The sequence below is a fragment of the Canis lupus genome, chromosome 26 (genome assembly GCF_003254725.2).
Source record: "Canis lupus dingo isolate Sandy chromosome 26, ASM325472v2, whole genome shotgun sequence".
Classification (NCBI taxonomy): domain Eukaryota; kingdom Metazoa; phylum Chordata; class Mammalia; order Carnivora; family Canidae; genus Canis; species Canis lupus.
Window position 1 is genome coordinate 5,618,509 of NC_064268.1, and position 22,793 is coordinate 5,641,301.

The 22,793-nt window shown below is 55.6% G+C and overlaps 1 protein-coding gene across 36 annotated transcripts in view; it reads left to right on the forward strand.

The window, feature by feature from the left end:
* NCOR2 (nuclear receptor corepressor 2) overlaps positions 1-22,793 on the forward strand; it is a 210,645-nt gene that overhangs the window by 10,885 nt on the left and 176,967 nt on the right. For all 36 annotated transcript variants that reach the window (XM_049101966.1, XM_049101977.1, XM_049101982.1 and 33 more), the window contains exon 2: positions 18,365-18,412. The gene's annotated coding sequence lies outside the window, so the exon portion shown is untranslated. The remainder of the gene's footprint in view (positions 1-18,364; positions 18,413-22,793) is intronic.

Consider the following 22,793-nt stretch of genomic DNA (forward strand, 5'->3'; position numbering starts at 1 on the left):
TAAAATGGGGGCAGCTGCATCCCTGCCTCATTGGGGAGTGGGGTGGAGTAGGGTATTGGGTGCCTCTGACCACCTGCAGTAGATAGGTGTGCACGCCAGCCCCCCCCCCCCCCCCCCCGCCCCTGTGCCTGGTCTCTGGGTGGGATTGGGTTATAGCCGGCTGGGGAGCCCAGTGGGCTGCTCACCGAGCGCCTATTAAGTGGCAACTCACTTAAGCCCCACAGTGACTCCCACGTGGCCAGAACTGTTCCTTTCCCTGTTGCGTGGTGGGGAAACTAAGGCACTTGGTAGTAGTGTGAATGGCTTAGGGCACTCAGCTGGTAAGTGTCCTCCATGGTAGGCAGTTGTCACAGGTGGGGGCTGGCCTTTTCTTGGCTCTCTGTTTCCCTTGGACTGCGAGTCTGAGGGGGTGGCCTGGGTGTACCTGTATCCAGCCCTGAGCATCTCTGGCCATTCTTCCCCTAATCCAGCCTGTCTCCCTTGGGGTCACCCTTGCAGGCTCCTGGGCTGTGGCTGGCTCTGCCATGCAGGAAGCTGACCCTGCTGTCTAGGCTATAAATAGCAGCTGCAGCATAGTGGCGGCCAGGAAGCTGCATCTCAGGGCACCTGGGCTCTGGCTGCTGCCCCTTTGCTGCAGCGCCTCCCAGAACCGTCCTTCTTCCGGTGGGAGTGCCAAAGTGGAAGCATGTGTGCACCCCAGCATTGTGCTGCATGTTTGCTGTGTGACCTTTGTGTTCTCAATGCCCTCTCTGTGCCCCTGAGCCCCCAGCCATGTGTTTAGGACGCCTCTCTGCTTTCTGTGCTATAACACATGTTCCCAGGGTGTCTGGAGGGTGGCTGGGAGGTATGCAGGGCAGGGTGGGTTGTTTGTCTTTGAGAGGGGGTCAGATGGTTTTAGCTTTGGAGGTGGGGAGGTTAGTGGGAGGGGTAATCCAGGGAATCTGGGGAGGGGACATGGGACCTGTCTAGATGGGTGTGGGGGAACATGAAGAGGTGGAGCTGCCTGGAAGGTCCTGGACTGGGGATGACCATGGGGTGCACTGGGCATCTGAGACCCATCCCCACTACTCGGTTCCCGTGTGACTTTTGCATGGCTTCTTTGGGCCTCAGCATACTCCTCAGATTTCCTGGCAGGAAAGAGGCACACAAAGCTTTCAAGCAAGAAAGAGCCATTTCATTGTTCCCTCTGTCATCTTCTGTGTTTTCATGGTTAATATTGCTAATGTCCTTGTGTTGTTAGGGGGCAGGGCTCCTCTTGCCCCTCTCTGGACTGTCAGGTCCTTGGGGGCCCTCGCTCCTGCAATTTCCTGAGTGGCTTTGCTGCTGGGCACTTTGGTGGCCTCTGCTCCCCCAGTCCCTGCTGACTGCCCTGCCTGGTTTCTGGCAGATGCCAGCTGCGCAGTGAAGGCTAGGGCTTGATCCTTTGGACATTTCCCAAGCGCGAGCCTCATGCTGCAGGGCCGGCGTACCTTGCAAAGCCTTCCACCTTCATGGAGGTTACCTGTCTTGTCGGTGTACATATCGTCCATGGCCTAGAGTGCACGAACACGAAGTCTAGGTTTCATTAGGGTGGCTTCCCTGTTGGCAGTCTTGCTAGATTGTGGGATACAATCCCAGGGCGATTTGTGACTGGTCCAAAAAAAAGAAAGAAAGCTTGCCTAAGATTATTGATTGATGAGTTATCATCTTAGAGAGGGAAGTCTCTAGTGATAAGCCACAGGACTCTACCTGATTCACATTTTCATCAAAGGCTAGACTTGACACCTGTGGAGTATGTGTTTCCCGGGCAGGTGACGGAACTGGCCAGGCCTGCTCATGCTCTGTAGGAGAGGCAGTCATGTGGGCCTGGCAGCTGCCTTCTGGAGTTCAGGGTTTGGGGGGGAGGTGCGGCCATAGGAGCAGTTTCCTTGAAGCCTGTGGTCAGGAGAATAATGATCTCTCCCACAGTTGTCCATGTCCTAGTTCCCAGCAACCGTGAAGGTCTTGTCACCCGGCAAAGGGGAATTCAGGCGGTGGCTGGGATTAAGGCTGCTAATCAAGCCGACCTTGAGATGGGAAGCTACCCTGGATAATCCTGGTGGGCTCCAACTCTCCCCAAGGGTCCTTAGGAGGAGGAAGCAGGAGGTCAGAGCGGACGGAGCCTGAAAGATGCTATCCTGCTGGTTTTGAGGATGAAGGAAGGGGCACAGAGCCAGGGAATGCAGGCAGCCTCTGGAAGCCGGAAAGGGCCAGGATCGGATTCTCCTGGGGAGCCTCCAGAAGGAGCGCAGGCCTGCCGACACCTTGACTTGTAGCCCTGCTTTGGACTTGTGATCTCCAGAAATGCAATAATAAATTTTATACTGTTTTAAGTCACTAAGTGTGTGGTCATTTATTACAGCAGCCAGAGGAAACTCATACGTGGCCTGCATCTTTCCTGAGACCAGCAGCTGGGAGCAATGTGGTCATTTATTTATTTATTTAAAAAGATGGATTTGTTTATTTGAGAGAGAGAGAGGGATCGAGCAGGTGCGAGCAGGGGAGGGACAGAGAGAGAGGGAGCTTGATCCCATGACCCTGATACCATGACCTGACCCTGAGATCATGACCTGAGCTGAAATCATGTCAGACACTCAACCAACTGCACCACCCAGGTGCCCCACAATGTGGTCATTTAGATGCTGGTGTGTCCCTACTGCCAGTGACCTTGGAGTCAAGTGACTGCTCTGGGGTCTTGGCCTCAACCTAGAGCTGTGGGTAAGGGACTCTGAGCCAAGAGAGGGAACTATAAAGGGCTACTAGGGAAAAACTGACATACAAAACAAATCTGGAAGCAGGGAGGTGACCCTTTGGGAGCTTTGGAGAGGGAAAGAGGTAGTGTGAGGTAAGGATGTTGGTGTGTGTGTGTGTGTGTGTGTGTTTTCTTTTTTCTTAATTACTTCGAATCCAGTGTGGTACCTGGCCCCAGCGATGGCCAGAAAAATAACACATCCTCAGCCTATCCACCAACCTGTGATGAGCCATGGATGATTCTTCTGGGTGTGGTCTCCCAAGGGGCAGGTGTACCAGATTCTTGGAGCAGACAGGTGATGCCACACGCTGCTTCCTTCTTGGCTTTATTGAAAAGAGGGAAAAAAAAAATGGCCCACACCTCTGGCTCCGAAGGCCTCTGGGCCTGTGTCCAGAAACCTGAAGCCTGCAATTAAATGAAACTAGATCCGTAGGTGGGGAGAGCTTCTCCTGCCCAGAGAGGCTCCAGAGACTAGGCCCTGGGGACCTGCTGCTGATGGATGGACTGTGGGGGGTCTGGGGGCACAGAGAAGCTGCCTCAGGGAAAGGGGAGAGGGTGGGAATGTACCAGCCAGCCTCAGTCCAAGAGGCCAGGCTCAGGGCCACCACTAAGGTGGCTGCCTTTTATTAAAACAGAAAATTGCAGGTGACTTTCTGGTCACCCGAGTCCCTTCCCTGGAGGTCACCACTTCTCCACTAGATATGTGCTCTTCTAATCCACATTTTCATGCTTCACAAGCCTCTCTGTGGATCTCTGCATGGCTTGGGGCCCTGTCCCATCTCTGGGCTGAAGAATGCATGTGGCCATGTTTTTCTGTGTGCGATGCTCTGCAGTTTGCTGTTAAGGGGAGCCATAGGACTTGGCCAGTTTTGTAGGTCAAAAGTGCTCGAATATCGACAGCTTTTATATAATTCAAGCTAGTAATTTCCTGTCCGTGCTTAGACAGCCGGCGGAGCGGAGTAGCTACAAGCAGGGATTTGATGGTGCGTGGGCTCCCACCCCATGTGAAACAAGGATCGAAATACTTACTACCTACGTTCCAGATGTGTTTTGAGGATTAGAAGTGTAACATACAAGGCATTTAAAACCACGTAGCTATAGTCATTATTATTATTCTTATATTTTTTAAAAAAATTATGATTTTGCAGTGTGTTGGTGGAGTTTGAGCTAGTTGATGGATTTTAACTTGTGTACAGATTATATTTTGTCATGGGGATGCATGACATGTGATTGGTGTATTCCATGGAGATGCCACTTGAGTTGATTGCAGTGTTTGGACCTTCTCTGAGCACCTCAGGGTGCTCATGTGCGTCCTGTCTCCTCCACATATTCTTGGGACTGGAATCTTTGGCTTGTGGCTTTTCCAGACATTGCCAGCTGGTGCTGCCCAGGGGCTACACTGGCTGACTCTCTCTGTTTTGGGGTGTGGGATCTCCCTACGGCCAAGCCCTTGGGTGGGGCATGTGGTTTGATAGCTGTCTTACAAAAAAAAGACTGTTGGTTTTTAGAAGCAGAACAAACATGTTCTCTGTAAGTTGGAAAATTAAGAAACAAAAAGCCTGCACATAAAAAAATCCAGCTACATTCCCGCACCCCAGAGAGGGAGCATTGGCATCTTGGTGTATGTGGGTTTTGATGAAAGGGATCAGCTCTGATCTCTGCTGCCCTGAAGTGACCATGGGGCAAGGGAGCAGTGAAATATGGGGATTCTGCGGCCTCCACTCGAGACCCAGCAGGCGAGAATACTCAGGGATCGGGAGGGATTTGGTGGCTTGGAGTAGGACTTTGCATCAGCTGGATCCGGGACCCACCTCTGCCTTACAGTAGCTGTGTGACATGCATGGCTCATGGAACCTCAAAGACCCACAACTTTGTTTCCTTGCAGTGTTTTTGTGCATCCCCGTACACAGTAGGTACACAATTGATGCTTGAAGGAATGCAGTATAGTAGGGTCTCTCAGCCTAGGCACTACTGACATTTGGGTGAGATAATTCTGATCTAGCGGCTGTCCTGTGCATTCAAGGGTATTGAGCAGCATCCCTGGTCTCTGCCCACCCGGTAGATGGTCCCCCCCCCCACCCAATGTGATAACCAGAAAGGACTTCAGGACACTCGCTGCCCAATGTCCTTGGGGGCTGGGGTTGGTGGGCACAGTTGCCACTCCAGGACCCTTGTGGTACATGATAGGACCTCAGAGAGGACTGTCTGGAAGACAGAGAAGCCCAGGACAGTTTTCCATGGAGTCTCTGCCCAGTGTGTAGGTTTTCTTCATTCAGATGCTTTAAGCACCTACTGTGTGCTGGGAGCTGTCCTAGGTGCTGCTAGGATTCGTCTGGGAACGAGGCAGGCAGGTGGTCTCTCTTGTTTCCTGGGCATAGCTGGACACTGTGCACTAACCATGGCTTGGCCTTGGGATATGGTGGTGACTTAAGGCCTATTCCTGTCTTAGTCTCCCCTCTCTATGACATGGGGCAAAGGTTGTCCTGAGGGTTGCAGGTGACCCTTTGAAGAACTCTGTTACCTTGGGCTGGCTGTTTCCTTTCTGGGCCTTGGTTTCCCCATCTGGAGAGTGGTGTTTGTGGTAGCACCTACCTCCTGGGCTGCCTTGGGGATTTGTGAGTTCTTTGCTCAGGCACATAGCACACAGTAGGTACCTTGTGACGGCGGGCAGATGATGTGTGCAGAGACTCTGAAGGCCAGTGTGCAGGCATCTGCCCTTGGGTTATCACAGCCTGCTGGGTGGGGGCGGGGCGTGCTGGTGGAATGCCCCCCGGCATCCTCTCTGTGCCTGGCCATGCGAGTGGGGGTCTTGGCGGGAGGGAGAGTCCAGCTGCCCTCCTCCCCAGGCCTGTAAGGAGCCGGCTCAGTGGAGATCCCTAAGGCGATTAAGTGGGTTCATTTGATCCTGAACGTGAACTTGAGCAGGCGGCTTATCTCCTGGAGATGAAAGCCAGGCAAGCGATGAGCCACCTGGCCCAGGCAGGGAGTGTGGGATTTTATCCTCCACTCTTTGCCCAGCTGAGGCCTGTGCTGGGGGCGTTTGCCCTACCTGCCCCCGGCCCCTTCGGCTGCATGTTCAGGCTGTGTGCTTTTGATGTTGGTCTGATACTGGCGGGCACATGCCACAGTAATTCATTTGACCCTTTCAATCTCATGAACTAGCAACCATCATCACTTTCTCTGTGTTATAGGCAAATAGTTAAGGCTCAGAGAGGTCAGCTGACTTTTCCAGGGTCACACAGCATCTTGACACCCCCAACGATATTTGCCGCATATATGGGCAACAACCCCTTTTATTCCTGGGTACTGAGATTCCTGCTTCATACACTCTGACTTTACACAGGGTTAACAACAACAAGAAAAATCAGTGTAATGCCCCCATTGTAGTATAAAGGGAAATGTAAGGAAGGAGCTGCAGGCTCCCACTCAAATGAGTAAGTGCAGATTTGAGAGAAGTGAGTGCAGAAGGGTTTTTGTTCTGGAAATACATGAAAGTGACTTAAAGAAAAGAAAAAAAGCAAGTGTTTGAATTGGTTCTGGCAGGTTTTTATAATGGCCAGGTCATTTGAAAATTGTGTGGGGAGGATGACTTTCACGGCGTGGGCCTGTTTTCCCGGGCTGAGTGCCCAGCGCACGACAGCCATCATCATCTGCGTGTGTTTCTGGCATGTTCCAGGTGGGGACACCGCCTCTGAGACCCTCGCTGCTCTAACCACGTGGAAACGGTAATAGTGACAGCTGTCACATGACCACTTGTCCAGAAGCCTTCCTGGTAACGATGGATAACATGTGCTGGGAGTGGGACCGCTGCCTCGGAGACCCCTGTCCGCTTTTCTTTTCTTTTTTTTTTTATATTTTATTTATTTATTCATGAGAGACATAGAGAGAGAGGTAGAGACATAGGCAGAAGAAGAGGCAGGCTCCTCTAGTGGAGCGCCATGTGGGACTCGATCCCGGGACTCCAGGATCACGCCCTGAGCTGAAGGCAGAAGCTCAACCGCTGAGCCACCTGGGCATTGCCCCGTGTCCGCCTTTCAGTTGGTGATAACAAAAGCAGTGATGGCAGACCAGGTGCTGTGACCCCGCCTCCTTTGTCCCCTTCTGGCTCGGATTTCTGCAGTGGCTTCTTGCTGGCCCCTGAGTCCACTCTTGTCCTTGCGGTGCTGCAGCCAGAGGGAAGCTGTCTGAGGGAGGAGGTGCCTCAGGGTCCGGCTCTCCAGGCCCTGCCACCGCCTCCTCGGGGAAGAAAGCCAGAGGCCCTGAGGCCTGGGCGGCTCCTGCTACCTTCACACTTCTTTCCACCTGGGCATTTGCACTTGCTGTTCCCCACCTGGCATGCTGCCTCCTTGCTGTCATTAATGTCAGCTCTGATGTCACCCTCAGGAGGGCCACCCATCACTATCGTTGCTCCCCACATACCGTCTGCAGTTGCTGTGTGAAGCTCCTCAGTGGATTTATATTCCCTCATGTCTTGATGGCCTTCCCATGTCAGAGGTCACCTCCTAGGCAGCAGGAGCTACGTTTGTCTGTCTTGTCCGCGGTGGGGCCCTCGGGGTCTGGAATGGTGCCGGGACATAGGGGCTCATTCTGTGTTGTTGAGTCCCTTCGCAGGGCTGGCTGGGTCCCTTCGCAGTGAGATGGGGCCTGGCTGGGCCAGGTCTCTGTGGGCCTGGCCCAGGGGAAGGGGAGGCTGGACACAGGGCCCTTGTCCCTCAGTGGCTTCCAGCCTGTCTGGAACTGGCCAGACCCGTGCCTGCTGCTTCCTGCCCAGGGAGAGAGGCTCTTAGGGAGTCAGGGTGCAGATGGGGTCAGCGGGGTGGGGTTGCTTCCAGGGTTCATTTGGTAACATCTGAAGATACTTATGGTTGTCACAAGGCGGGGTAGAGGGCAGGGGGCAGGGAGTGCCCCAGGCCTAGTGTGCTGGGGCCAGAGATGCTGTAAACACCCTATAGGGCAAGAGCAGCTCCCGCAGGGAAGAATGATCCAGCCCAAGTGTCAGAGTGCAAGGACCTGGCATCAGGCCTCGGATGCTCAGCATCTGGGCTGTGCTCAGAGCAGGGGAGGACCGGGCAGACCTAGGTCCTCATTGCATGCTGTGTCTGCATATCTGTGACCCAGAGTGTGCCCCCGGGCAGGGTGTCTAGGCATCCCAGAGTTGCGTGTCAGGTCTGTTACCAGCACAGGCTGGCCATCAGCTGCCTTGGTGATGGGTCTCCCACATCTGCAGGGTTCCCACAGCCTGGCTGCTGGAGCCTCTCCTTTTCCCAGGGCTGAGAGCCAGCTGGGGGCCCTGCAAACACAGTTGTTGCTGTGGGAGGTCCCCCTGCAACCATCCCCTTCAGGGCCCCTTTTACAGATGGCAAGGCCAAGGCCCAGAGTGGGTTAGGCGTTGGCTCAGGGTTGCACAGCACCATAGGGGCTGGACTTAGGAGGCCTGATATTTGAGCAGGGAATGCCAGCTCTCCAGGTTCCATGGTCTCCTGCCTCTGTCTGTCTGGCTCCTCCCACTGACCAGATTCCACATCCCCTCCAGTCATTATGGCTATTTGTTTTATAATTTTTTTGTTTGTTTGTTTTATAATTTTACGAATTAAAAAAAATATTTCGTGTCTGTACCTGGTCATGTTGCATTTCTGTATTATTTATGATGTTTTTTTTTATTTTAAAAATATGTTATTGTTCTATTCATATAAGGAATACTATTCAGTCACAAATAGGATTGAAGTGCTGGTACATTTATAATGTGGATGAACCTTGCAAACATGTGGAGTGAAAAAAGCCAGACAGAAGGCCACACCTATCAGATTCCGTTGAAATGAAGTGTCCAGAACAAGCAAACCTGTAGAGACAGGGGGCAGATAAGTGGTTGCTGGAGGGGGTGCTGGGGGTACGGAGGTGACTGCTCATGGGCAGTGGGGGCTCCTTCCCTTTCATGTCTGGGGAATGTTCTGGAACTAGATAGGGATTGTGGTTGCACAACACTGTGAATGTCATCGGTGCACCAAGTTGTTCACTTTATAATGGTAATTTTGTGTTATGTGAATTTTGCCTCAATAAAAAAACCAATCTGGGAACTGAAAAAAGATAGTATTTATTAAGCTTTTACTCCATGCTAGACACCGTATACATTTGCTTACTGAGTCAACCCCATGAGTGAGAGTTTCCATTTCACAGGCAAGGGGCAGGCACAGAGATGTTAAGCAGCATGCCCAGGGTCACACAGCTAGAAAGCAGAGGAACCGGGGCTGGATCCTCAGGTCCCCACGTCTGTGCTCCATGGCCTCCCCGTGGCCTGGAAAATGGTAGAAGTCTGTGCTTTGGTGGGGCTCCCCTGCCTGCCTGCCCTGCAGCCATGAACACCCCTGTTCGCCCCCTCCCCCACCCTCCCTTCAAAAGCAGGAACTTTCCAACACGGGGTCGGGTGCTGTGATTCAGTGTGGCTTGCTCTGGGGAGCATGGGGGGGCGCTGGGCTGTTTTCAGTTTCTGCTGAGTTTCTTGCTCTGACTCAGTGCTGCCCCTGGCCCCAGTGACCTGGGCTTCTGAACACCTGCTGAGCTGAGCTCTTGCTCATGTGAGCCATCAGAAGGAACCAGATTTGAGACCGTCACTTGCTGGCTTCTCTGGGCCTTGGCTTTCCTTTCTGTGTAGCGGGGGCATGGAAGGAGGTGTTTATTGATAGCTCTCACATCAATTAGTGGATGTGAGGGGCTGCACATGTCTGTGTGTGTGTGTCAGGCCCCTCTGTTCTCCAGGACGACCAGCTGCTGAGCCTGGTGGGTGAACGAATGGTGGCCACTGAAGCCTCCATCTCCCACCCATTGGGTCCTGCTGTAGAGGCTGGGATGGGAGCCTGTGCCCTGTGTCATCTCATCCTTGCCTGGCTCAAGGGGCTGAGTCTGGGTGTATCTGGTTCTGGGGGAGTTGATTGATGTCTGAATAGATTGGAGGCCGAGCTCCGGTCTCTGGGGAGGCAGGCTGGTTGACCTGAGCCCCCGACCTGATCTTGAACAGTGCTTCATGCTGGCCCACAGAGCAGCACCCAGCATCATCCTTGTTTTCTTTCTTTCTTTCTTTCTTTCTTTCTTTCTTTCTTTCTTTCTTTCTTTCTTTCTTTCTTTCTTTCTTTCTTTCTTTCTTTTCTTTCTTTCTTTTCTTTCTTTTCTTTCTTTTCTTCTTTTTCTTTCTTTTCTTCTTTTTCTTTTTCTTTCTTTCTTTCTTTTTCTTTTTCTTTTCTTTTCTTTTCTATTCTTTTCTTTCTTTCTTAGATTTTATGTATTCATGAGAGACACACAGAGAGGCAGAGACATAGGCAGAGGGAGAAGCAGGCCATGCAGGGAGCCCAATGTAGGATTCGATCCCAGGACCCTGGGATCACGACCTGAGCCGAAGGCAGGCGCTCAACCACTGAGCCACCCAGGTGTCCCTCATCCCTGCTTTATTGATGGGCAGCTGGGATTGATGGGGAAACAGGTTTGCAGAAGCAAGGTGACTTCCTCAGGCTTTTCAGAATGGCTGGGCTGGGGTCTGAGCCTCAGCCAACCTTACTTTAGCTGTTCTGGTTATTATTGTTTTGTACTGGAGGAAACAGCTTCAGAGAAGTTCAGCCACGAGTTTGGGGTTGTCCAGCTAGAACCTGGGTTGAATCCAGGTGTCAGGCCAGGTCCTGGGCTTCAGGGGCTCTGGATACAGGCTCCCTTGCTGGGCTTTCCTGTTCTGTCTGTGCAGTGAGCACTGCCTGAGGGATTGTCTGGACCCTCCTGGTGCATAGGTCTCTGGGCTGGTGTCAGCATGCAAGCCAGTGGGGAGCATGCAGAGGGAGGCCAGGAGAGGGAGGGGGAAGGAGGGAGGGAGGGAAGGATGATGGAGGAAATGCGCAAGGACCCTGATCTCTCTCCGAACCAGGTCAGCAGGAACCATCCTGCCCGCCCTGGGTTTCTGGAGTCCCTGGAGCATCCCTTGGGCCTCGGGTGACAAATCTCTTTCACCGTCTCTTGACCTGGACAATTAATTGCTTCTGGCGATCGATGGCTCCACGGCACCCCTGCTCTCCCAGGCAGCCCCCAGCCTCGCCCTGCAGCCACTAATGGCCCAGACCCCACTCTGGGGGCGGGGAGCCTGGGCCGGAGGCAGGAAAGGCTCTGCAGTGTTTTCCTTCTGGCTGACCATCAGGATCCGGTGGCAGGCGGCCTCTTTGAGGGGAACCCAGCTGCTAATATCTTGGAGTGCTTGCTTTGTGCTCTCCGAGAGGCAGAGACTGAATTATCTTTACAGTGAGGGGGTCCCTGAAAGGCATCCAGATGCTTCTAGAAGTTTCCATTCCCTTCCATTCCTAGCGCACCACTCCCAGAGGGCCTGCTCTCTTGTCTCCTGCCCCCCAGGGGGCTTCTGGGCAGGGGTATCTAGCAGAGGTCATGTTGTATGGTTATATGGATGCCTGGATGCAGATCTCAGCTGTGGGAGGCCTGAGCGAGTTTTCTGACCTCTGCCTCATTGCCCCCATCTATAAAATGGGGAGGGCTGTAGCTTGGTTATAAGTATTAGCCATTTAATAAGCACAAAGGGCAGAGCCGTGTGCCTGGCAGGGGAGCTCCAGGTCTCTGTGGGCTGTCATTGCCGGTGGTGGACAGATGGATGGACAGATGGCTTCTCCATGCTGGCGCCTCCATGGGCCTGGAGGGAAGCCCCTGGTCCTCCCGGCCTGGTCAGCACCGGCCTGCCTTGGCCTGTGCTTGGCGGGGAGCCAGGCTGCCGAAGCCTCGAGCTGGGCCCCGCCTGCCCCCTTCCCTCCGATAGCCCAGCTCCTTCCTGGCGTCTGATTTTTCCTGGCGGTAGCTGTCCTTGAAGATGGCCCCACGCCCTGAGTGAGGAGATGGGCAGGAGGCTTCAGAGAAGCATGTTTGGGGCTGTAGAGGGTGGAGGATGGGGCAGCTGAGCATATGCCCAGTTTCCAACCTCCCCACCCCTCAAAGGCTGTGCAAACTCGCAGGCTGCTGACCCTCTCTAGGCCTTAGTTTCTCTGTCTTTGAAACAAGGTCAGGATCTTGCCCCTTGCTGGGCTGTGAAGGTGGCCCGGAGCCTGGCAGTGGGTGCCTGCTGAGGGGGTGTTACCATGAGGATGACTGTGTGATTGTTTGCCTGTCCACTTCCGTCCACAGCCCCTGGCCTTGCTGTGGCTGCCACTGTCCTGGCAAGTGGTAGGGGATCGGGCCGAGAGGGCTCCATCTGGCTGGCATGTGCCACCCGCCTCCTGCCCCCCAGCACCTGCCAGCTGCTGCAGTCCAGTGGGGAATCAGAGACCTGGCCAGCTCTCGGTGATTGCCTCTCTGCAGCTTCCAGGAGAGCCGGCGCAGGCCGGCATGCCTCAGCTGTCACTTGAGAAGGAAAATAAAATGTCCCAGTGGCTTCTAAATGGAAGGGCTGCAGAGCCTGCCTCCCGCTCCAGCTGTCTGGGCTGCTGGCCACCACGGTGATGGGGATGGCCCGCCCCTTGCCCCTGTTTATCTGATGTGAAGAGATATGCCTGGTGGCCCTAGAGGCTCCCCCAGGTCTTCCTCTGCTTCCTTCCATCCCCAAATGCCTCAGGGCCCTGGCCTGCTTCCAGCCTGGTGCCTGGGTCAAATGGTGCCTGAAGTCCCCAAATCCAATTGGCAGGGACCATTTCTGGAGGTCATTCTTGCCTCTTTTGGGCCAGTACCCGGATCTGGGGTCTCCTCGGTTCAGCTTGTGGCTTCTGGAGAGCTGTCTGGCTCGGCTAATGCTGCTGGCTATTGGGACCATTGGGAGGCTTGCATGGGTATCATGTCGCTTTGCTCGAAGGGGCAGGCACCACAGTGGTCCCCAGGCTTTGGGTGATTTTGTAGAACTTGCCCTGTGCCTGCTGAAGGGGGTTTGTCATGGGCAGAGGGTGCTACAGGCAGAGAAGCTCCTCTCCAAGGGCCAGTACTGGAGGTCCTGCCCTGGAGCAGCAGAGCTGGGCAGGGGGACCCGGGCAGGGGGCAATGCCTGGGGGCAGGGGTGCTGCGGGTGTGCCGTGGCACCTGCTCCTTGTGAGGTCCCAGTCTGTGCCTCTGCACTGACAGTGGAGTGCAGTGAGGGCACCCGCCCTCAGCAGGGACCCCTGACGATATGGGCAGTTGGCCCTGAGATCCCTTCTTGGAGCCTCACTCTGTCCCGAAGAGGGGCGGTAACAGTTCCAGAGAGAGGCTGCAGGAAAGATTGGGCTGGATCAGCGCTGCCTGGCCCGGGGTCTGACCTAACGCAGGCAGAGGTTGCTCCCTGACTGTGACATTCCTGACACTCAGCCCCCAAGTGGGGGTTAAGACTACCAGGGCTCCCATCCTGACTTCACTCTCTGGCCCAACCTCCCTGGGTCTCAGTTTTCTCATCCGTAAAGTGGGAATGGTAGAGAACCTGTTTGAAGGCTTGTTGGAGTTTAGTAAGGAAAGGCTCAGCCTGGGGCTGCCACTGAGTAGTCAGTTAGGACCACTATTGTTATTAGTTGTTGGTTTTGTGGCTGCTGCCAGACTGGATGTGGCTGAGTGTGTAGGAGTGAGGGCTGCCTTGAGGAAGGGGGACATTGGGCTGGTACACACGGGTGGGATTCTGGGGGGTGTGGGAGGTGTGTGGTGGTGGTGGGGGCTTATCTGTCGGGGGAGGAGATTGGTGGAAGACAGCAGGCAGGTCCGGGGCCCCACTGTGTGCCTGGCCCCATGATGCACCCACTGCATGCCGGGTATTGTGTTGGGTGTGTTGTGAGCTGGTTGGGCCAGGCCCTCTCTCAGCCCTGCTGTCAGCTGCACCGCATGGTGTTGGCTTTGCTGTGCATTGGCCCTCCCCTGTACCCCACCTCTTCTATTCTGAGTCTCACCATGCTGGTCCTACTCTGCATCTGGCCTCAGGTAGACACTTGTAGCCAGCGTGAGGGATGAGTCTGGTCCTTTCCTGGGGGACTCAGGTCTGCAGGGGGTGGCCAGACAGAGCCTTTGGGTGAGGTGGCATTGAGGCTAGAACATGCCTGGACCATCCAGAAAGACTTACTTGTGGGGGTGGCGGGGGGTGGGGAGAAGGGGAGAGAGCGTGACAGAGCTGGGCTTTGAGGGATGTGAGGGAGTTCTCTGGAGCGGTCACTTGCTGTCAGTCTGCCTCACTGTGAAATGAGCATATTAGGGAGGAATTTGCTGGGGTCCTTGGAGAGTCTCCCCCCTTGGAGAGTCAAGAAAGCTCCCAGCTCTAGCCCTTGTTCTTTAAGCCTCTCGCTGAGCCCCTTGGGACAGGTGACCCTCCCGAGCCAAATTTCTTCCTGGAGAGCAGCTTCTTGGAGTGTGGCTCAGGTCCCCAGGAGGATGACATGTTGAAAGTGCTTGTTGTGGCAGTAGGTTTGTCGAGCACCTGTGCCATGCTGGGTGCTGTTCTGTACTGGCTCCTTCACGGGGCACTGTACCTTATGGGGAGTGGGGGCCCCTGTTGCCACGCCTCAGGTTACAGATGGGGAGCTAGAGGCACGGGGAGATGAGGTGACTCGGGTGCCCCATTGCAGAAGTGGCTTGAGCGGGGACTGGAACCTGGGCTACCTCCGGCCCCACCTTGCCTGTTGTCTGCAGGCAAGACCAGGGGGTGCCCCATCAACACCTGCTCTCTTTCCTTATACCTCAAAAATGTGCCTCCTGGGGGCCCTGCCTGCATGCTGTGCCGTGACCACCCAGAGCCCCCAGCTGTTGCATTCATGACTGCATCCTTGCTCAGGGGCTTTGTCAAGCCTGTGGACTGACTGAAGGGTGATGGTGTCCTGGTCGAAGCAGAGCAGCTGCCCTGAGGTTTGAATTCTGGCGAGCTCTGTCCTCCTGGCTCTGTGGCCTTGGACTGGTGACTGCCTGTCTTTGAGTGGGACGAATGGACACGTTGGGCCGGCTTCCTGGAGGAGGAAAAGGTGATGCTTGTGCTTGTCCTGGGAGGGCAGAGGAGGAGGATGAGGGTGCATTTGGCAGAGGCCTGAGGGAGCTTGTGTTGGGGCTGGGGAGCTGAGTCTCAGCCCATGGGCCCTGGGGGCCAATGAAATACTTGAGCTAGAGTGGCTGTGGGCTTAGGAGAAGGAGCCCTCCTCGGATCTGCTTTGCCGGGGAACAAATTGGGTCAGCCCCTGGGAGAAGAGGAGGACAGGAGGGGGCTAGAATTAAGCATTTGTGGCCGAGCCAGGCCAGGACTGCCCCTGGGGAGCAAAGGAGGAAGGGTGCCTGGTCCCCCCACGTGCTCAGTGAGTGGAGCCTGCACCGAGTGCATGAGCGTGAGGTGCCCATGAGCATGGACCAGGGAGAGCGTGTGAAGGGAAGAGGCACAGGCCAGTGGTGGAGTGGCTGAGGGTGTGCACGGGTGTGAACAAGTGTGTGAGTGTGAGTGCCAGCATGACGGAGATGGTGGGTGAGGGATGTGGAACCTGGTTGGGCTGTGGCAGCTGCTCCCTGGCCCGTGGGGCACAGGGGTCAGTGTTGCCTCCTCTCACAGAGGACCCTGGGCAGAGGGAGGTCCTGGGGGTACAGCTCCGTGCAGAGAGGTGTGAGCCACGGCCATACTGGGGGAGCTCCAGCAAGTGCCTCCCCTGCTGCCCTGCCTTGTGTTCTGGCTCCCATCACCCAAAGAGCGTGTACCTGGGTTCGAATCCCAGCTCCTTCACTTTCTGGCTGTGTGACCTTGGGCGAATTGCCTCGACTCTCTGAGCCTCAGCTGCCTGGGCTGGAAAACAGGTCCCGGTGGTCATGAGGGTTCCACGAGGTGCCTCGTGAGAAGCAGTTGGAACACAGACAGGGCCTAGGTGGCTGTATTTCTCTTCTTCCTACCCTGTCTAGAGCTGACCAGGGCTCTCTGACCATGGCCAAGCTGACAAGCCGAGCTCCCTCCCTGCCTGCCCTGTGGATTCTGCTTGCAGGGTGCTCCATCCCATGCACTTCTCCCGCCTCCCCTGGTGACCCACCTAGGCCGGTGCAAGAGCTTCCTCTTGGCCATCGGCTTCTACCCACTGCCCCCACCCATTCTGCGCTGCACAGCTGGAATGCACGCTCCAGATCCTAGCGGGAGCTTGTGCCTTCTGGGCAAGCAAACCCTCACAGGGGTCCCACTGATCCGGGAACAGAGCTGGTGTCTGTGGGGCTCTTTATCACCTTCCCTATCTCCCTGAGCTCACATGCTCCATCTGCTCCAGCTGTGGCTCCAGCTGCAGCCCCGGGGGTTCCTCCCCAACTCCGAGCTTTGTCCCCTGTCTCTGCTCCCACCTGTCCCCCAGTCCTCATGTCCTCGCCTGGAAAGACCGGGGAATTCTTTAGTTGGGAACCGCGCTCTGGACTTGTGTGTGGCTCAGTCATTGCTGGGAGATGCCCGATCTCCCGGTGGGCCATGTGACCCTGGGGTGGGCCGGGCTGGTCCTCACCCCATGCTGCCAGGTACTCGGGCCTGGGGGTTGCAGGAAGAACTGGCTGCAGTTGGGGGAAGGTATATGCAAAGAAGATGGGGTCTGAGCCCTGAGCTATGGTCTGGGGAGAGCGCCCGCTGGGCCTGACCCTGCCTGGCCCTTTACGGGGCTTTTGGGAGCCCAGTTCTGGACTATGGAGTCATGCCTGGGCACTCCCTGTTCCAGCTGTCCTGCGGGGGCCTGTCTCTGGGGCTGCTGCAGATGGCAGGACCAAGTGCCAAGCTTAGGGGCATCGTAATGAAAAAAACTTAACAAAAAAACATGGGGGTGGAAAGAAAGGGGGTGTGTCTCCCTTGAGCCACCTTCAGCTGCTCCTTTTAGGGCTTTTTTTGGGATCTGAAGGGGCTGCCAGGGCAGACGGGCAGCCAGCCCCCGGGTAGGGGTAATGGTAGAGCCTGGCGGCAAAAGAATGCTTGCGGTATGCTCTGGCTCTGCGAGCACTTTGCATCCACTCTGAGGCCAGGGACTTGAGCAGCCTTCCCAGGAACCTGGATGTTGAGGTGTTCGCGCATGAGCGGGCTGTGGAGACATTGTGGGGAGCGGGCCTGTTTTCTGGTTGGGAAGATTGAATTCAGAGAGTGCTGGGGGGCTTGCTAAAAGGTCACATCTGTTAGTTGGACTAGAGCCAGGTTTCTGGACTCTCTGCCCAGTGCTCTGCCTGCGTACTATTTCTTTACAATTTTTTATTCCCGTGTGAAAGCTAACACGGTAACACAAAAACATGGGTGCAGGTTAATGAATAATTATCAAGCAGACACCACATAGCCCCCCTGCTTTTGCCCCAGTGGTGACCAGCATCCTAGCTTTTTTTTTTTTTAAATTTTACTTATTTATTCATGAGAGACACAGAGCATGAGAGAGAGAGAGAGAGAGAGAGAGGGAGAGAGGCAGACACAGGCCAAGGGAGAAGCAGGCTCCATGTAGGGAACCCGACGTGGGACTTGATCCTGGGTCTCTAGGATCACACCCTGGGCTGAAGGCAGCGCTAAACCGCTGGGCCACTGGAGCTGCCCAGCATCCTAGCTTTTTGTGGGACTCTCCTTTATTCTGTCTGGCGTGACCACCTCTGTGGGCCTCTGTACGTGTGAAAGTTGGGTTTTGCCTTTCCCGGAATCGTGTAGGTTGAACGATGGTGTGTGCAGCCGCGTGCAGCCCTTTGAGCCTGGCGTCTGCTCGGCACGTTAGCCTGAGTTCCTTCCATCTGGTTGTGTGCACCCGTACGTTGTTGCATGTTACCGGGGAGGAGCAGTGTTCTGGGGTACGCCTGTTGGTGGACAGCTGGATTGTTTGCAGATTTGGGGGGATTACGAATAAAGCCCTAACAGACGTTTGCGCAGAGTCTTTATGAGGCGTGGTGGTTTCATTTCTCCCATGTAACTGCCCAGGGGTAGGATTGCTGGGTCCCTGATCACCAGACACTTGGTGTCTGTCTGGCTTTCATCTTAACCATCCCGGTCAGTGTGTAGTTAGCGGACCCTGGGGGTTTTAACTTAAACTTTCCTGATGGCTAGTGACCTCCAACAGTTTTTCATGTGCTCACGGGCCATTTGTATATCAACTTTTGTGAAGTGCTCTCAAGTCTTTTGTCTGCTTTTCTCTTGGGTTGACTGGCTCTTTCTTGTTTCTTTGTGGTATTCCTTTATATATTCTGGACACTGGTTTTCATTGGACTGTTTCTGACTTTGAATGGTGATGTGGAAATTCATGAGTGAGAATAGCAGGTGTGCTCTTTCAGGTATCCCTCACTGGTGCCTAGGGTCCTCTTGAGAAGTTTGTGGGGCACGTAGTTCACAGTGACACTGTGATCTGGGCTCCTAGCTCCTCGGTGGCCCTCCTCGTTGTAACCACACAGCCCGGTTTGGAATCCCAGCTCTGTGACTTCCTGGCAGTGGGACTGGGGGCCACGAGACTTTGATTCTCTGAGGCTCTGTGTCCCTGTCTGTCACCTCTGGTAGCACTGCCTGCCTCACAGGGTGGTGGCAGGGAAGTGCGTGGCCTCCCACGTGCGGCGTACCAGGCACAGACCGGTGGGCCGCACTGTTGCTGCCCACATGTTGATGTGGCTGTGCCATACATAGCTCATGTGTGGAGGCTGCTGACTTTTTACTAACAAGACTCGTATTTTCTCCTGCAGGTCTCCCGGGCTCTTTGAGGACTCGGAGTTGCTTGGAGGCTGATTCTGGTAGGTTCACAGCTGTCCCCACTCATTGCCTCCAGCAGACTCATGTGGCTGGGACCTTCTCGTGGGTGGGATCAGGAATTTCTGGGGAAGCAGAGATTCCTCCTGGTGGATGTGGTTGGCGGCCCAGTGTGACCTTGTGGGGTGGGATCTGGCACCGTAGTTGCCCAGGGTGGGGAATGGTTGGGGCACTTGGGGTCCCCTGGGGACGGGTTATGATGCCTGAGAGAAGGGGCAGTTCCTGATAGTGTAGATGTGGGATGGTGGGTTTTCTCTGTCTCTGGGGTTCATGGGCACATTGCTGTTGTGCTCTGAGGGTCGCTGCAGGCTTGGGAATGGACGGGCCTGTGGAAAGGCCCTGGTGTTGGGGTGGCAGGTATTGGAGGACGTCCTCGGGCTAGACATCCGTGTGCCAACGTGGCCGCCATACCAGTGTTCCAAGCCCCAGCACTGCCACTTTGATGCTGGGCACCCAGGGCAGGTCACTTCATCTCTCTAGGCCTCCATTTCTCCACCTGTCAAGTAGGGGCGCCATCCGTACCACCTCATAGCATGGCAGTGATGGTTAAATGAGCTGATACAGGACAGAGCCTGGCATGGTGTGGGTGCTCCAGAAGCTTGTACCGCGGCTAGTGCTTTCCAGGTGTCGCCCATTTTGTGGGTCTCACAGTAATGCTCCCAAACGGGCTGCTTTCCGCATTTTACAAACCAGGAAACGAGGCACAGATGGGTCACCTGTCCCATATCTCAGCTAGAAGCTAAGAGCTGGGGCTTGAACCCTTTGTCGACCCTCCCAGGGAACCTGGCATATTCTTCCAACATGCTCATTTGGCAGCAAGCAGAGTAAGGCCCATAATGGGTAGGCCTGTGCCCACTGCCCGCATCTCCACCTGGTACATTGGATGGCTGGGGCTCTCCACCAGGGGGGTGGGGTAGGGGTCATACGGGCACTGGCGGGGTTTGGAAACCTCAGCGGGGAGGGAAGGCAGTCCAGGAGTGGGTCACGCGTGGTGGACAAAAGCTTGGAGCCAGGAATTCGGACATTGGTCTGGCTGGCACACAGTGTCGTTTATATCACATTGATTTTTAACTAGGAGAGGCATGGTGCTCCTGGGCAGGGACTCTGGAGTCTGGCTGTCTGCGTGCCAATCTCTCTTGGCCACTTATTATCTCTGTGACCCTAGCCATGGCTCTCTGTCACCCTGTGCCTCAGTTTTCCTACCTATGAAGTGGGGATATACCCAAATCTCTTCTCCCACAACCCCACAGGACTAATGATGAGTGGATTGTTGCTAAGATTTCTGTGTTTTTGTAATTTTTTTTTAAGCAGCTGGGAGACCTGTAGTGGAGGGAGCTACATCCACGGCCCCCTCTCCCCATGCCTGATCCCCATCCCTGGAGTCATGGGGCTTGGCTGGGGGAGGACAGACTACTGACCCAGGCCTGGCAACACCAAGGCCATGTCCTGGGAGACCCTGGTGGGCAAGCCAAGGATGCTCTATTCTCCTGCCTAAGAGTTGAAAGATTTGGAGAACTAGTGGAGGATGCCTCCCAGAGGGGCTGTGGGGAGGGGGTCCTGGGTCACAAGGTGAGCACCCAGCCCCAGCCCATGCCCTGGAGGAAGGGGTGGTCAGTGAGGGTGGCCTCATAAGTGGCAGCTAGGCCCCTTCCTGGCTCCATGGTTCCGTGACACTGAGTACAAGTCAGCGTGGTGGGGCGTGCATTTCTGTGAGCATGTGGTGCTTAGCAGGTAGTAAGTGCTTGTTCACTGCTCCCTGGGTCGTTCTTTACCTCTTACTGACAGAGCTGTTCCTCTGGGAGTGAAGAGGGGATGTCAGCCTGGCCTGGCCCCAAGGAGGGTTTGAGGGGGGCTGAGCCACTGGCAGAGCCCCAGCCTGACCAGCAGCTTCCATGGCAGGGCTGAGATCAAGCACTTTGTGCTTCTCTGGGTTTCAAAGCACCTCTCACCTTTGCCCCCTCTCCCCCCATCAAAGCCATACTGGGTGCAGGTGGGGACCTGGGAGGAATAGCCAGGGTTGCCTGTGCATCCCCATTCTGCATAGGGGTAAACTGAGGCTGAGAAGCAAGCAGAGGGTGTTCCAGCCCTTGTCCCTGACTGACACCCAGCCTGAAGCTGATGTCCTGGCTTCCCTGGTGGTTCTGCAGTGGGTAGGCCTCCCACAGACCTGGGCATGAATCCACTCCCAAGCCTCAGTTTTCTCATTTGCCAGATGGGTGTCCTACAGGGCTGTTGAGGGGATTGCTGGCCCCATAACAGGGCTCAGCACGTTCTGGCTCAGGCCTGGCTGCTGTTGAGAGGTTTTCCTCCTCTTCAGAAGACGTTCACTCACGAGAGTGATTATTTCTAAAGCAGCTACTGTGTGCCAGGTGCTGTTTCAGGTGGTGGAGATGGAGCTGTGTGTTGGGTGGATGAGCACTCCGTCCTCCCTGGATGAGCAGGTAGTAAGCACGTTACATACACACAGTGTGTCCTGTGGTGGGGGGGGGGGCCGCAGGTGTGAAGAGCCAGCAGGAAAGGGGTTTTTTGGAAGGGCGTGTGTGGCTGGGGGTTGCAGTTTCTAATGGCTGGTAGACAGGGTAGTCCTACTTGAGAAGGTGGCATTGGAGCAGAGACCTGCAGGAGGGGAGGAAGGGAGCATGCAGGTCTCTGGAGGAAGGGTGTCCCGGGCAGAGGGAACATCTCATGGAAGGGCTCTGAGGCTGTGTGGAATGGGGTTCTTGGTTTGCAGGAGACTTGTGAAGTGGGGGGGTCTTCTTGGGGCAGGGGTCTCTCCCTTGCCGCCCACCCCCTGGGAGGCTAGAGGGATAAACAGGCTTGTAGGTTGCCTGTTTCCTGAGCCAGGCCCTCCCCTGGGCCCCAAGCAGTGAGTCTCATCATGGAGGTGGAGAGATGTGGGCATCACTGGAGGTATCCCCCAAAGGTGATGAGTCTAGCCAGGTTTGGGTGCTTCTGAGGTTGAAGGGAGACAGCCTTGCCCCCGGGGGCTAAGGGGCAGGGGAGGTCCCCTTCCTCCTCCTCCTCTGCCTCCTGGGCCTCCATCAATCTGCCTTACTGGCCTAATGGGGAACCTTCCTCCTATGGCTGAGTTATCTGCTTGTCATGCCGTAGCCCACCCGAGGACGATAAAAGGGCTTTTTGTCTGCAAGCACTTAGCTTCCTCCTCTGGGGCGATCCATCATGCCTGAGGAGGGAGGGAGGCAGACAGATGGGGGAGGGGGCAGAGGGGGTCCCAGGAGCCCCCCCCGCAGGATCCAAGTGGCTCCTCGGCCTAGAGACTTGGCCTGTCTGGGGACAGGCAGGGATAGCTGGGAGGGGGCCACGGAAGGGCATGGAGGCAGAGCGACAAATGGAGACAGGGATGCCGTGTGGACCCTTGCCCCACAACTCCGTGTTGGCAGCTTGGGGGCCTTTCTGAGACCCTCACCTGGGGTGGTCTAGGGGGGTCAGAGCTGGGGGGTGGGGGAGTGGGCATTTCTGAAATAAGAGGTAGCCCACGAGATGGGTGGAGGCCAAGGAGGACCTGTGTCCGAGATGGTAATATAACAGCTGCAGCAAACATCGCGGCTCTCACGTCGCCTGAGACCCCCCCTTCTAAGCACCTCATGGGATTATCTCATTTAATCCTGAGAGCCACCCCATGAAATGGGGACCGTTGTTGTCCTGTTCTATAGGTGAGGAAATCAAGGCTCAAGCAAGGTGTTGGGAGGTCCCCAAGCATGAAAGCCGCAGAGGGAGGGTTTGAACTTGGGGAGTCCGGCTCTGGAATCTTTGTGCTGGTGCATGTCACTGGAGGAGGTGGCATTTGGTTTGCGTGCCCCTGAGCCAGGTGTAGGGGTTGACCCTGGTGGCCGGGGGAGGGGGCCTTTCGGCATCCTAGGTGGAGGAGCTGTAGGATCCCTGGTGCAGTGAGTGGGTGGGGCTTGCCAGGTAGCTCATGGTGGTGTAGAGATTGGGTGGGGGGGGGGGGTATGGGTGGAGGCTGAAAGCAGATGAGGGACTGGGGTAGCCAGGCTTTCTGGGTACCCTGGGGAGGAAGATCTGGACCCAGCAACCTGCAGGCAGACAAGTGTCCAGGTGTGTATGTTGGGAGGCTGGGCGGAAGGTTGGAGGGGGCTCAGCCGTGCAGGATCACACCTCTTGGAACTCCTGTTGGTCCCACTTGGGCGGTGGGTCCACTAGCTTTGTCCCTGGCTGGCCGGGGTCCCTGTCCCTCCACTGGGTGGAGGAAGTGATGTCTGGGGGTTCTCTGCCTTGGGCTAGCTGTCCTTCCTCCTTTCCTTCCTTCCCCCTCTTCCCCACCCCCTTCACTCCATTCCTCTCCATCTCTCCCTCCCCTTCCTCCCTCCATAACCCCCTCCTTCT